The sequence below is a fragment of the Helianthus annuus genome, chromosome 3 (genome assembly GCF_002127325.2).
Source record: "Helianthus annuus cultivar XRQ/B chromosome 3, HanXRQr2.0-SUNRISE, whole genome shotgun sequence".
Lineage (NCBI taxonomy): Eukaryota > Viridiplantae > Streptophyta > Magnoliopsida > Asterales > Asteraceae > Helianthus > Helianthus annuus.
In genome coordinates this window covers 48,714,821-48,727,170 of record NC_035435.2, presented here as the reverse complement: position 1 = coordinate 48,727,170, position 12,350 = coordinate 48,714,821, and the positions used below count along the sequence as shown (strand labels likewise).

The 12,350-nt window shown below is 36.8% G+C and overlaps 1 long non-coding RNA gene across 1 annotated transcript; it reads right to left on the bottom strand.

Annotated features, from left to right (window-relative positions):
* Nucleotides 1-4,712: 4,712 nt before the first annotated feature.
* Nucleotides 4,713-5,315, bottom strand: LOC110896560. The gene is made up of 4 exons (XR_002567991.2): nt 5,166-5,315; nt 5,001-5,068; nt 4,862-4,918; nt 4,713-4,762 (listed from the first exon to the last, which is right to left on the bottom strand). It is a non-coding gene; the product is annotated as an uncharacterized LOC110896560 (long non-coding RNA).
* Nucleotides 5,316-12,350: the final 7,035 nt, after the last annotated feature.

Below are 12,350 nucleotides of genomic sequence, written 5' to 3'. Positions count from 1 at the left end.
GGTTATTGTGCGACTCAGGAGAAAACAAAGAAAATTGTTTGATTCTAGTTATGTTACCTGAAATAGACGGACTACCTAGGCTTTTGTTGGTTCAAATTGTGATACAAATTCACAAATAACTAACATTAACTACTATATTGTAAGATGTACAAAACATAGTCAAAAATTTCCCAAACAGTCTTAGGTTTGTAAGAGTCCTTAATCTTGAATTCCTAAGGTTTGGAACTGAAATTTGTCACAAAATAAAGGATTTCCTTCAATTAGTTTCTTAAGTTCAACCAGCATCATACCTCGAGCAGATTTAGTATCTCCATATTTGGATAATTGTTCATTCTCCCTAAAGTAGTGATCTATAAAAGTCAGTCAGCAAAGGCGCGATAGATGATGCTTAATACAAAAATTAAAGTAAGATAAATAAGTTCGTTTACAGACAAATGGTTACAAACAAATCAATCGAGTCGTTAATCAAACGATTAAACGCATAAACAAAACAATAAATATGAATTTGTACATCCTGATACATATCTACTTAGAGGTGGCAGTTTTTTTATTTTTTTATTAGCCATGCCGCTGCGCTCGTTGCGGCTGCCCTCACCGCGCCGCTGCGGCTGCACTTGTTGCGCTCGCATGCTCACTGCACCGATCAAATTTTAGTAAAGTACACGGATGGTAAGCCAGAGACAACTGAGGTGATGGCACCTTGACTGTCAATGACACAGTGCTGAACACTGCTGTTCCCTATTACCCTGCATATACCAAACAAACTTGCGATTAGTTTATGCACAACTATTCATAATCATTTTATCATGAAATAAGGATACCTGAACAAATGTCTCGCTCGACCAATAGTTTCCCTTGACGCATTATGCAAGGTTCGCTCGGTCCAACAACTCAAGCAAATGTTTTCTATGTTTTTTAGGGGGAAGATGGGTGCTTCTCTCCACAGGGCATACAAGACACAGGTTGTTGGCGGAAGCCCGCCAAATTTAACATATAAAGTTTTTTTATATGTTAAATATGGCGGGTTGCCGCCAATAACCTGTGTTTTGTATGCCCCGTGGAGAGAAGCACCCATGTTCCCCCTAAAATGCAAAGAAAACATTTGCTTGAGTTGTTGGACCGAGCGAACCTTGCACAGGCTCAGTTTTTGCATCACAGCCTCAAACACTTTCAGTTCAGATAGATTACACAGGCTCAGTTTTTGCATCACAGCCTCAAAACACTTTTACTTCAGACAGATTAAGAACACAAGCTCAGCTTATGCATCATAGACTCAACACTTTTAGTTCAGACAGATTAAGAACACAAGCTCAGCTTTCGCATCACAGCCTCAAACACTTTCAGTTCAGACAGATTAAGAACACAAAATCCGGAGTACACAACAAGAGTAATTTGCCACTAAACTTAAACAACCTTTAAAGCATGATGTACGAGTGTTTTAAGCACAAGAAACACATATGTAACCTCACAAGCTCAGCTTATGCATCATAGCCTTAACAGTTTCAGTTCAGACATATTAAGAACAAAGCTCAGCTTATGCATCATAGCCTCACAGGCTCAGCTTATGCATCATAGCCTCACAGGATCAGCTTAATACAAAAATTAAAGTAAGATAAATAAGTTCGTTTACAGACAAATGGTTACAAACAAATCAATCGAGTCGTTAATCAAACGATTAAACGCATAAACAAAACAATAAATATGAATTTGTACATTCTGATACATATCTACTTAGAGGTGGCAGTTTTTTTATTTTTTTATTAACCATGCCGCTGCGCTCGTTGCGGCTGCCCTCACCGCGCCGCTGCGGCTGCACTTGTTGCGCTCGCATGCTCACTGCACCGATCAAATTTTAGTAAAGTACACGGATGGTAAGCCAGAGACAACTGAGGTGATGGCACCAAGCAAGAATGACACAGTGCTGAACACTACTGTTCCCTTTTACCCTGCATATACCAAACAAACTTGCGATTAGTTTATGCACAGCTATTCATAATCATTTTATCATGAAATAAGGATACCTGAACAAATGTCTCGCTCGACCAATAGTTTCCCTTGACGCATTATGCAAGGTTCGCTTGGTCCAACAACTGAAGCAAATGTTTTCTATGTTTTTTAGGGGGAAGATGGGTGCATCTCTCCACAGGGCATACAAGACACAGGTCATTGGCGGAAGCCCGCCAAATTTAACATATAAAGTTTTTTTATATGTTAAATATGGCGAGCTGCCGCCAATAACCTGTGTCTTGTATGCCCTGTGGAGAGATGCACCCATGTTCCCCCTAAAATGCAAAGAAAACATTTGCTTGAGTTGTTGGATAGATTACACAGGCTCAGTTTTTGCATCACAGCCTCAAAACACTTTCAGTTCAGATAGATTACACAGGCTCAGTTTTTGCATCACAGCCTCAAAACACTTTTAGTTCAGACAGATTAATACTTTTACAACTGGAAGACTCAGACATGTAATTGAGAGATGAACACAACTACCGGTAAAGCCATGGCTGCAACACACGGTTGCAAAGTGAGAACTATGCAACCTGGATATTGCCCCGCCAAGATGCTACTCGGATCTCCTATGTACCCTCAAAATACAATCATCACAGTCTATTGTGTTATGTAACTCCGCTTTAAAGCATGATGTACAAGAGTAATTTTCCACTAAACTTAAACAACCTTTAAAGCATGATGTACAGCTGTTTTAAGCACAAGAAACACATATGTAACCTCACAGGCTCAGCTTATGCATCATAGCCTTAACAGTTTCAGTTCAGACATATTAAGAACACAAGCTCAGCTTATGCATCATAGAGTCGACAGGCTCAGCTTATGCATCATAGAGTCGACAGGCTCAGCTTATGCATCATAGCCTCACAGTTGAGTGTAGTTGAGTGTTAGTTCAACTGAGATAAACTTACAATTTGAAAGTTTAATTCGTCTCAGTTGAGTGTAGTTGAGTGTTTGTAGAGTGTTGATACATCTGAAGTATTTATAGAGACTGAAGCAAGCATGTGGTCTTTCACACAGTGTTTATAGAGACTGCAGCAAGCAAGCAAGCTGTCTTAAGTGTTTGACCATAAAAAAAAGATCAATATCAGTCAGTAAATCAAATCTGAGAGTTCATAATGCCCACCTAACTGAGCATGCTATTGATTCAATATGTTAAGCAATATAAGATTTCATAATGGCGACTCTTGTATGTATTTCGCAAAAAAAAGTATACCCACCGTAACACCAACATATGTATCTATACTTCTATACTACTTTATAAAGCATATAGGAAGGATAGAATGGTCTTTTGCCACTTTACAACTCTTTAAAGCCCATTGTACAAACCTCTTAAGCACAAGTGTTGAAAACTTGTTTTCAACACCTGATGATACCACGCGGATCTTAGCGGATCTACTTGACCCGGTTTTTGTTTGATGGATCCAATATATTCGTATTATCACAGTTTACAACCACAATTTCATCCGCCGCTCCACATTTCAGTTTTTAGTTTATCTCCAGTGGTAAGTAGTAAAAAAACAAAAAGGACAAAAGTCAAAGAAAAGCTACTGACATGACTTGCTTTTTGAATTGTCTTTGGATTATAAGTTGAAGTTGGATTCTAACTAAACACACTTCACATCCAATACAAATATAACACACATAAGAAACCAAAACAGACCATCATGCTTCATGGTTAAAATAGAATAACAAAGTTAGTTTCTTTAAATACAAAAAAGACCATTATAAAGCACACAAACTATATAGCTTTTAACCTAGATTCTTATTTCAAAATTCGAAACAACAGTAAAACAAAGCCAGTTGAATTTTTATAATATTTCAAATCTGCATAATCAAAACATAAAAACACATATAACTAATTATATCTCCACACACAAAATCTTTAATTTTTCCCCTAAATCCCCTAAAGAATCAAGCTTAAAAATACAAATATAACACACATAAGAAACCAAAACAGACCATCATGCTTCATGGTTAAAATAGAATAACAAAGTTAGTTTCTTTAAATACAAAAAAGACCATTATAAAGCACACAAATTATATAGACTACCAAAGTAATTGGATCAAACCAATCCTAAAAAAACAAAGTAACAGCAAACAGGTCAAACACTTACAAACGGGTCGATCCAATTCCGACTATGTTTATATCTAACGGGTCAAACAATAAATTAGCTAAAAAAATATGGCAAGCAAGTCAAATAGGTCGACAGCCGTGCAAAGTGTACTTTTAGTACATAAAATTTTTGAATCAGTTTATTCAAAGTAGTATATTATAATAATGATACAAAATCTGTGCTTATATTGGACACCCTAATTATTTATCAAAACCATTCGAAACGTGTTTTGGGTCGACCTGCCCGTAGTTTTGGCCCGTTACACAGCCCGCCTAACCGGCCAAGCACCTAGCATGAAGCAATGAGAAAAAGAGCAAAAATCATACCTACTCCCATTGATGTGGGAAAGTTGTTCACCACAAGCAACTTGAAAAGATAGATTGAAATTACTACCTGCAGGAGAAGGGGCAAGAAACAAAAAGCTCATGAACAAATAAATACGTTATACGATGACAACAGGAAAGATGCATTAAATATTAAGTAAATAAAATCGGTAAATACCTTAAAAAACAAACTCCAGTCGCTTCCTTCTGCCAAGATTCTAGCTACATTACCTACTTCATTCCTTATTCAATTGAGCCGCACCATGTTCGACGGTTGAAGCGTGTTAAGCAAACTTCAACCTACAAACCGTAGAGCTGCACAATAAGAGTATCACAATTAGTATAATTCATTGAAAATTAAAAACTGAAAACAAATTATGTGTTTGAACTTTAAACAAAGAGATGGGGTCTCACTTGACTGTCAATGTAGCACCGTATATCCTTCCATAGTCCTGTTGTTTTAAACTTCTCCTGAAATGATGTCGAAATTCCCATTTAATACAAAATTCAATGATTTTTAAAACCTTTAAACGTCAAAAACAAAATCAATTACCCCTAAACCATGTGGGGAATCAGATCGAGATGGCTAGTAGTCGAATCAGCAATTGGATCAAACCAATCCTAAAAAAACAAAGTAACAGCAAAACTACTTTTAATTAGAGAGATTCAAATTTAAATCATATTAAGCGATGACTATTTGGTATGTGCATGCACTCACCATAACTCCCATGTTGAGGCTGTCCGCCAGCCGATTCCTGTATGGTTCCTTCGCCGGTGAGCTTGCAATCGGATTCTCCTTACAAACAAAACCATAATTCAGTAACCGATTAGATCAAACAAAAAGCCCTAATTATGAAACAGAAATTACGTTTTCGTATAATTCATTGAAAATTAAAAACTGAAAACAAATTATGTGTTTGAACTTTAAACAAAGAGATGGGGTCTCACTTGACTGTCAATGTAGCACCGTATATCCTTCCATAGTCCTGTTGTTTTAAACTTCTCCTGAAATGATGTCGAAATTCCCATTTAATACAAAATTCAATGATTTTTAAAACCTTTAAACGTCAAAAACAAAATCAATTACCCCTAAACCATGTGGGGAATCAGATCGAGATGGCTAGTAGTCGAATCAGCAATTGGATCAAACAAATCCTAAAAAAACAAAGTAACAGCAAAACTACTTTTAATTAGAGAGATTCAAATTTAAATCATATTAAGCGATGACTATTTGGTATGTGCATGCACTCTGCATAACTCCCATGTTGAGGCTGTCCGCCAGCCGATTCCTGTATGGTTCCTTCGCCGGTGAGCTTGCAATCGGATTCTCCTTACAAACAAAACCATAATTCAGTAACCGATTAGATCAAACAAAAAGCCCTAATTATGAAACAGAAATTACGTTTTCGTATAATTCATTGAAAATTAAAAACTGAAAACAAATTATGTGTTTGAACTTTAAACAAAGAGATGGGGTCTCACTTGACTGTCAATGTAGCACCGTATATCCTTCCATAGTCCTGTTGTTTTAAACTTCTCCTGAAATGATGTCGAAATTCCCATTTAATACAAAATTCAATGATTTTTAAAACCTTTAAACGTCAAAAACAAAATCAATTACCCCTAAACCATGTGGGGAATCAGATCGAGATGGCTAGTAGTCGAATCAGCAATTCGATCAAACCAATCCTAAAAAAACAAAGTAACAGCAAAACTACTTTTAATTAGAGAGATTCAAATTTAAATCATATTAAGCGATGACTATTTGGTATGTGCATGCACTCACCATAACTCCCATGTTGAGGCTGTAATGATTTTGTTGTAAACTGTGATAATACGAATATATTGGATCCATCAAACAAAAACCGGGTCAAGTAGATCCGCTAAGATCCGCGTGGTATCATCAGGTGTTGAAAACAAGTTTTCAACACTTGTGCTTAAGAGGTTTGTACAATGGGCTTTAAAGAGTTGTAAAGTGGCAAAAGACCATTCTGTCCGCCAGCCGATTCCTGTATGCTTCCTTCGCCGGTGAGCTTGCAATCGGATTCTCCTTACAAACAAAACCATAATTCAGTAACCGATTAGATCAAACAAAAAGCCCTAATTATGAAACAGAAATTACGTTTTCTCTATAAATCTCACAGAACATTAAAATAATCACAAAACCAACACAGATCTAAAAGTATTATCACACATCTAAAAGTATTATCATAGATCTAAAAGAATTATCAAAGATTCACAGATCTAAAAGTATTATCACAGATCTAAAAGTATTAAAACAGATCTAAAAGTATTATCACAGATCTGACAAAGCCCTAATGCAAGAAATTAAAATTGGTCCATTCACAGATCTGACAAAGCCCTAATTATCAAACAAAAAGCCCTAATGTTGATCCATTCACAGAACATTAAAATAATCACAAAACCAACACAGATCTAAAAGTATTATCACAGATCTAAAAGTATTATCACAGATCTAAAAGTATTATCACAAATCTAAAAGTATTAAAACAGATCTAAAAGTATTATCACAGATCTGACAAAGATTAAAAAAAAACGTACAAAATAGGGTTAAAAACATGACCTGTTCCATGGATGAAAGGGGAGAAGATGGTGATGGCAAAGACAGGTTCCATGGATGAGCGGTGGAGGTGCGGTGGAGGTGCGGTGGAGGTGCGGTGGAGGTGCTTCAGTTATGCGGTGGAGGTGCTTCAGTTATGCGGTGGAGGATCTAGGGTTTAGAAACTGAAAGAAATGTGGAGCGGCGGATGAAATTGTGGTTGTAAACTGTGATAATACGAATATATTGGATCCATCAAACAAAAACCGGGTCAAGTAGATCCGCTAAGATCCGCGTGGTATCATCAGGTGTTGAAAACAAGTTTTCAACACTTGTGCTTAAGAGGTTTGTACAATGGGCTTTAAAGAGTTGTAAAGTGGCAAAAGACCATTCTATCCTTCCTATATGCTTTATAAAGTAGTATAGATATAACAACCTCTCTTAAAATCGTGTTTCATCACATGTTTTGCCCTGATACATTTAGTAACCCTCTTGTGCATATCCTCAATCACATCTGAACTTAGATCTAGTACATTATTCTCCAAAACCTTGATCAATTCTTTCTTTTTCTTTCTAACTTCAAGTTCATGAGCTTTAAGTTTGCTGATGAATTGATTTAGAGGTAGTTTTGAAAAAATTGAGTCCTCCCTTAAATTCTTCAAACATTCACCCCATTCAATCGGTAATGCATCTGCAAATTTCTCCAATTTCTCAACATTTGACGGATATATCTCATGATCTTTCAAATAATTCAGTAAGACACTATATCGGTCTTTAAGATCATCCAACGTTTCGTCTTTCAGACACACAAAATATTTAAACCTTTTTGCCCAACCATCTTTGCTCACTTTTCTATAACCCTCATTTAGAAATCCGTGATGCCAATCATTAAATCTTTCGAAATAATAGTTCTCCTGTTCATCAAACACCATTGCCATTTTTCGCAAAAATTCTGATACGTATTTGTTGAGAAATAAGCGAGCTAAGTGTGATGAAAAGTGGACCAATCAGCAATTGGATACAAAAACAAACTAATTGGCTCAAATAAGCGAACTAGAATGGACCAAATAAGCGGTCCAGACTAACTGTCCAAATAAGCGGTCTAGAACTAGTCCAAATAAGCGATCCACAATCAGTCGTATAAGCGGTCCAAAGCAGTTCAAAAAAGCGGTCCAAACAAGTTCGAATAAGCGGTCCAGAACTGTTCAGAAAAGCGAATCACAACCGACCGAATGAGCGGTTCCTGATCGTCCGAATGAGCGGTTCCTGATCGTTCGAATGAGCGGTCCACAACCTGTTCGATCGAGCGATCCACAATTTCAATTCCAATTTAGACCCACTTAAACTTCGAATTTTGATCCGAAACTTTCTAGGGTTTGTCTCTGTGTAATTGCGCACAATCCCTGAGATTTTGAGAGGATTCCGACCGTTAAAACTTTCAGAACAAAGAAAAGAAGGTGTAGAAGTAAGAAAAAGTGATGAAATCCGGCTAATTTCTGCAGAGAACCTCCTCCTGAGCTCTGATACCACTTGTAGGATCGTATTCTGACCCGAATGAGTCGATCAGAGGCTTTCTCCTTGGTTTCAGGTGCGGAATAACAAGAAACTAAGGTAGAAATAGCACGCAGATCACTTTAACTACTTGTTTTATTGATTTGACGCTGATTACACTTCAAATCTCGCACCGGCAGCACTTCGGCACGATTTCTCCAACTGTTACAACTGAGATCGCTCATGGGGTATATATAGTGTTTTGGAACCGCTTATTGGACAGGCCCGATAAGCGGTCCAAGTAGTTACTCGAGCGGTCCTACATGATGTCGTTCGAGCGATCCACTTGTTTGTTCACTCGAGCGGTTCATACAATTGACGTTCGAGCGGTCCAAACACTAAATGGACCTAATGAGCGATCCAACATCTAAAACCTATACAATTTCACTATTTCTCGTATATCGTACATTTTTCAATCAATCCTATTCTAAGACTCGAACGAAGATGTAGTCGACAGACAACTGCACCAACAGACTCCCCCTTGAATGTTGACGGAATCTTCAGTGAGAGTCTTCAACATGACATTCTCGGATATAACTCGGTCTTCTTCAGGAATTATGCCTGGATCTTTCTTTCTTTGGCTATAACTTTCATCAGACTCCCCCTATCATCCAGCTAGGATAGTCGTCTGGGATTTGTTACCACCAAAGAAATTATCTCCTGGCTTCTCTCTGTTCAGCTCATCATCTGCATCATCTGCATACATCTCAAACACTCTATCACAAACAAATAATGTTGTGATTCAACTTAATGAATCAACTAAACTTTTGAGAATTTTCACAATTTAAACACTGAACACAAATTTGAAACATTTCAATTTCTGATTCAACCTAATGAATCATTTTAAACATTTCAAACCAATTAACCAACCTGTCTGTCCATCAAGTTTAGCCTTTGAGATTTTGAAAATCAGTTCTTCAACATCAGTTGTCCAAAATCTTTTTGAATTTTTTAAACTATAAAACGTAAATGCAAAGACAAAAATTTAAATGCAGAAATGAAATATGTAAAAACATATTTTTGTGAGTTTGTGTAAGAGGATCATATCAGTTTTTGAAACACATCACACGCACCGTTAAGCTTCTAATCGTTTTAAGTTCTAAACGATTCACGTAGATTGACGATATAATTGTCCTCTTAAATTTTCATACAATTTTCAATCTATTCAGGATACTATTTAGGTGTTTTATGAACTTAGTTCAATTCATGTGTCCCACCTCTTGAATATACTCCCGTATCCAGAATCCCAATATTCAGTCTTACAGGTATGAATGCTACAATGATATCTGTACATAAATTAGGGGAAAGATGCGAGAACTGAGGGATCTCAGGTCAGAACTTCCGTTCAGCAGAGACATATCAGCTTCGACTTAGCAGTGTGTCCCCTTTAGAGGATCTTTTTAGCTACAACAGATGATTATCAATTTTATTGTCTAATCAACTGAGGGCTTTATGCTATGTTCCAAGCATTTTGCGGAAAGTATTAGCCAAGGACTAGGTCAGAACTACCGTTCAGCAGAAGTCCCAGAATAATACCCCAGACATCATAGAGTATAAACACCTAGTATATCAGAATACGAGACCTTTCAAACGAGATTTCAGGGGTTACCTATATATCCAAGTAGTGTTCCCCACGAATTTCACAAGTTTGAAATTTTAGGTTTATATCCCGAATAAATATACTAAATGTACAAAAACCTATCGTCACATCATCAGTGAGACCGTTTATCACATTTTACATTACATTTCTTTAGCGTGCTGTGATAGTCCACTGATGTACTATCATCTCCTCTTTTATGCAACAAAAATTCATTTTTGACTTTTTCAATGTTTTTGACTTTTTCAAATTTTCTAATTTTTTTTTTAAATTTTTCTCCCCCTAAAATCAAAGTATGTTTCAATTTTGATTTTCTGGGAAAATTTGAAACAAACTGTACAAAATTGACAACATGATGAGAATCGCTTCAATTCTCCATCCATATGGCATAAACAATCAGAACTCCCCCTCACAACAAACTATTTTCCCATTGTGATCTCAAAACATTTAAGTTTGTTTTAATCAAAATGGTTTTTCCGGAAAACATTAGTTTGTTTACCAAACATTTTAGGTACGGGGTTACTTCATCATCTTGTTTTTCGATCATATGTAGGAAAATCCAAGTACAAGTTAATGTCCTTGATTTACCATTTGCAGTCTAGAATTCTCTGTACCAATTGCAAAAATATAAACTCGTCTAATACCACTAGAAAGAAAAATACAAACAAACCTTTTTACCGTTTGTTTGATTGACGTTACCGATTAGAATTTTAGACAGATGCCGATTCATGATCCACGATACCATCTTGGGATCTCCGGCAATTCCTGCAAAATCTCAAACATTGATTTAGAAGGATGCCGATTCATGCTCCACGCTTACAAACCTGGGAGCTCCGGCAAGTCAGGTTTTTCTATTTGAAAAGTCTCACCCAAGCCTGACCAGCCTTGGGTGATTTTGAATTCTTGTTCAACAATGGTGGAAATTTTTCTCATCCATTATTAAACTAGAATTCTCGACCTTTACCTCAACACATGGCTCTTCTGGTTTTACCATACCAGAATCATTGCCTGAATGTGGCTTGTCTGACTTTAATGAGTCTGATTCATCGCCGACATGTGGCTCCTTTGTTTCCGAAGAAACAGATTCATCGCCACAGAATGTTACCTTCTTCTTTTCCTTTTTCGGCCTCAGATTTGTATCTGATGAATTTGGTTTACTTGACTTAGTTGTCGAGTGAATCGATTTATCGGCACTCTTCTTCGATCTGTCGGGTGAACTCGAGGACAAAATCTTTTCGAGATATTCTCTCACTTTCTTTCTCTTTTTCCTCAGTCGGTCTTTCTGCCCCTGAGAAAGCTTCACTTTTGTTTCTTGAACTTTAGGTTCTTTGACCTTCTGTTCTCTGACGTTTTGGCCCGAAACTTTCAATTCTTTGGGCTTGACAACGACTGGTTTCTTCTTTGCCATTTTCTGAGAATTGGCCCTCAATCTTTCATGCGATCTCCTTGGGCAATCTCTGGCAATGTGACCTTTGATATTGCAATTATAGCACCTCCTGGTCTCATAACTCCAGTATTGGCAGTTAACAGCAATGTGTCCGTGATATCCGCAGCTGTAACACACTCTGTTATCGTACCGTATACCACCTTCACACCAAACGCTCAGATCATAGCATTGTCTGGCTTGGTGATATTCCTTCCTCAAGTTTGCTGGATTTGGCTTTGAAGTACTGTGGTCTGTCCTGCACCCAACAATTTTTGAATTTTCATTTTCTACTTTTTGTAATTTTATCTTTTGATTAGATGATCGTACTGATGAATTTTTTTCTTCATTTTTAAATTTTTGTTTCTGTTCTACAATCTTCTTCACAGGTTTTTCCTTAGAGCATTCTCCCTTTTCAGTCGAGTGCAAAACAGTTTTCTGAAGTTTTCCTCTTAATTTTGAAATTGTTTTCTTTTTCTTAATTTCAGCATCAGACTCTGTCTCAGACTCATCTGCTGAATAAAATTTCTCATTTTCATCATCAGTTTTCTCATCACAATCTGCAACTTTGACTTTGTCAAAGTTTGTAACATTTTCACTTATTGGAACTGAATTGATTGGTTTTGGACTGGGAAAATTCAAACTGTCTGATTTAGTCACAAAACCTATCAATTTCTTTTCAAGTTCATCAATTTTGTTCCTCGAATTCTCAGCTTCACTTTCAAGCTGAGATATTCTCCCAAAATGAGACCTAATTGTTTTCTCATTATCA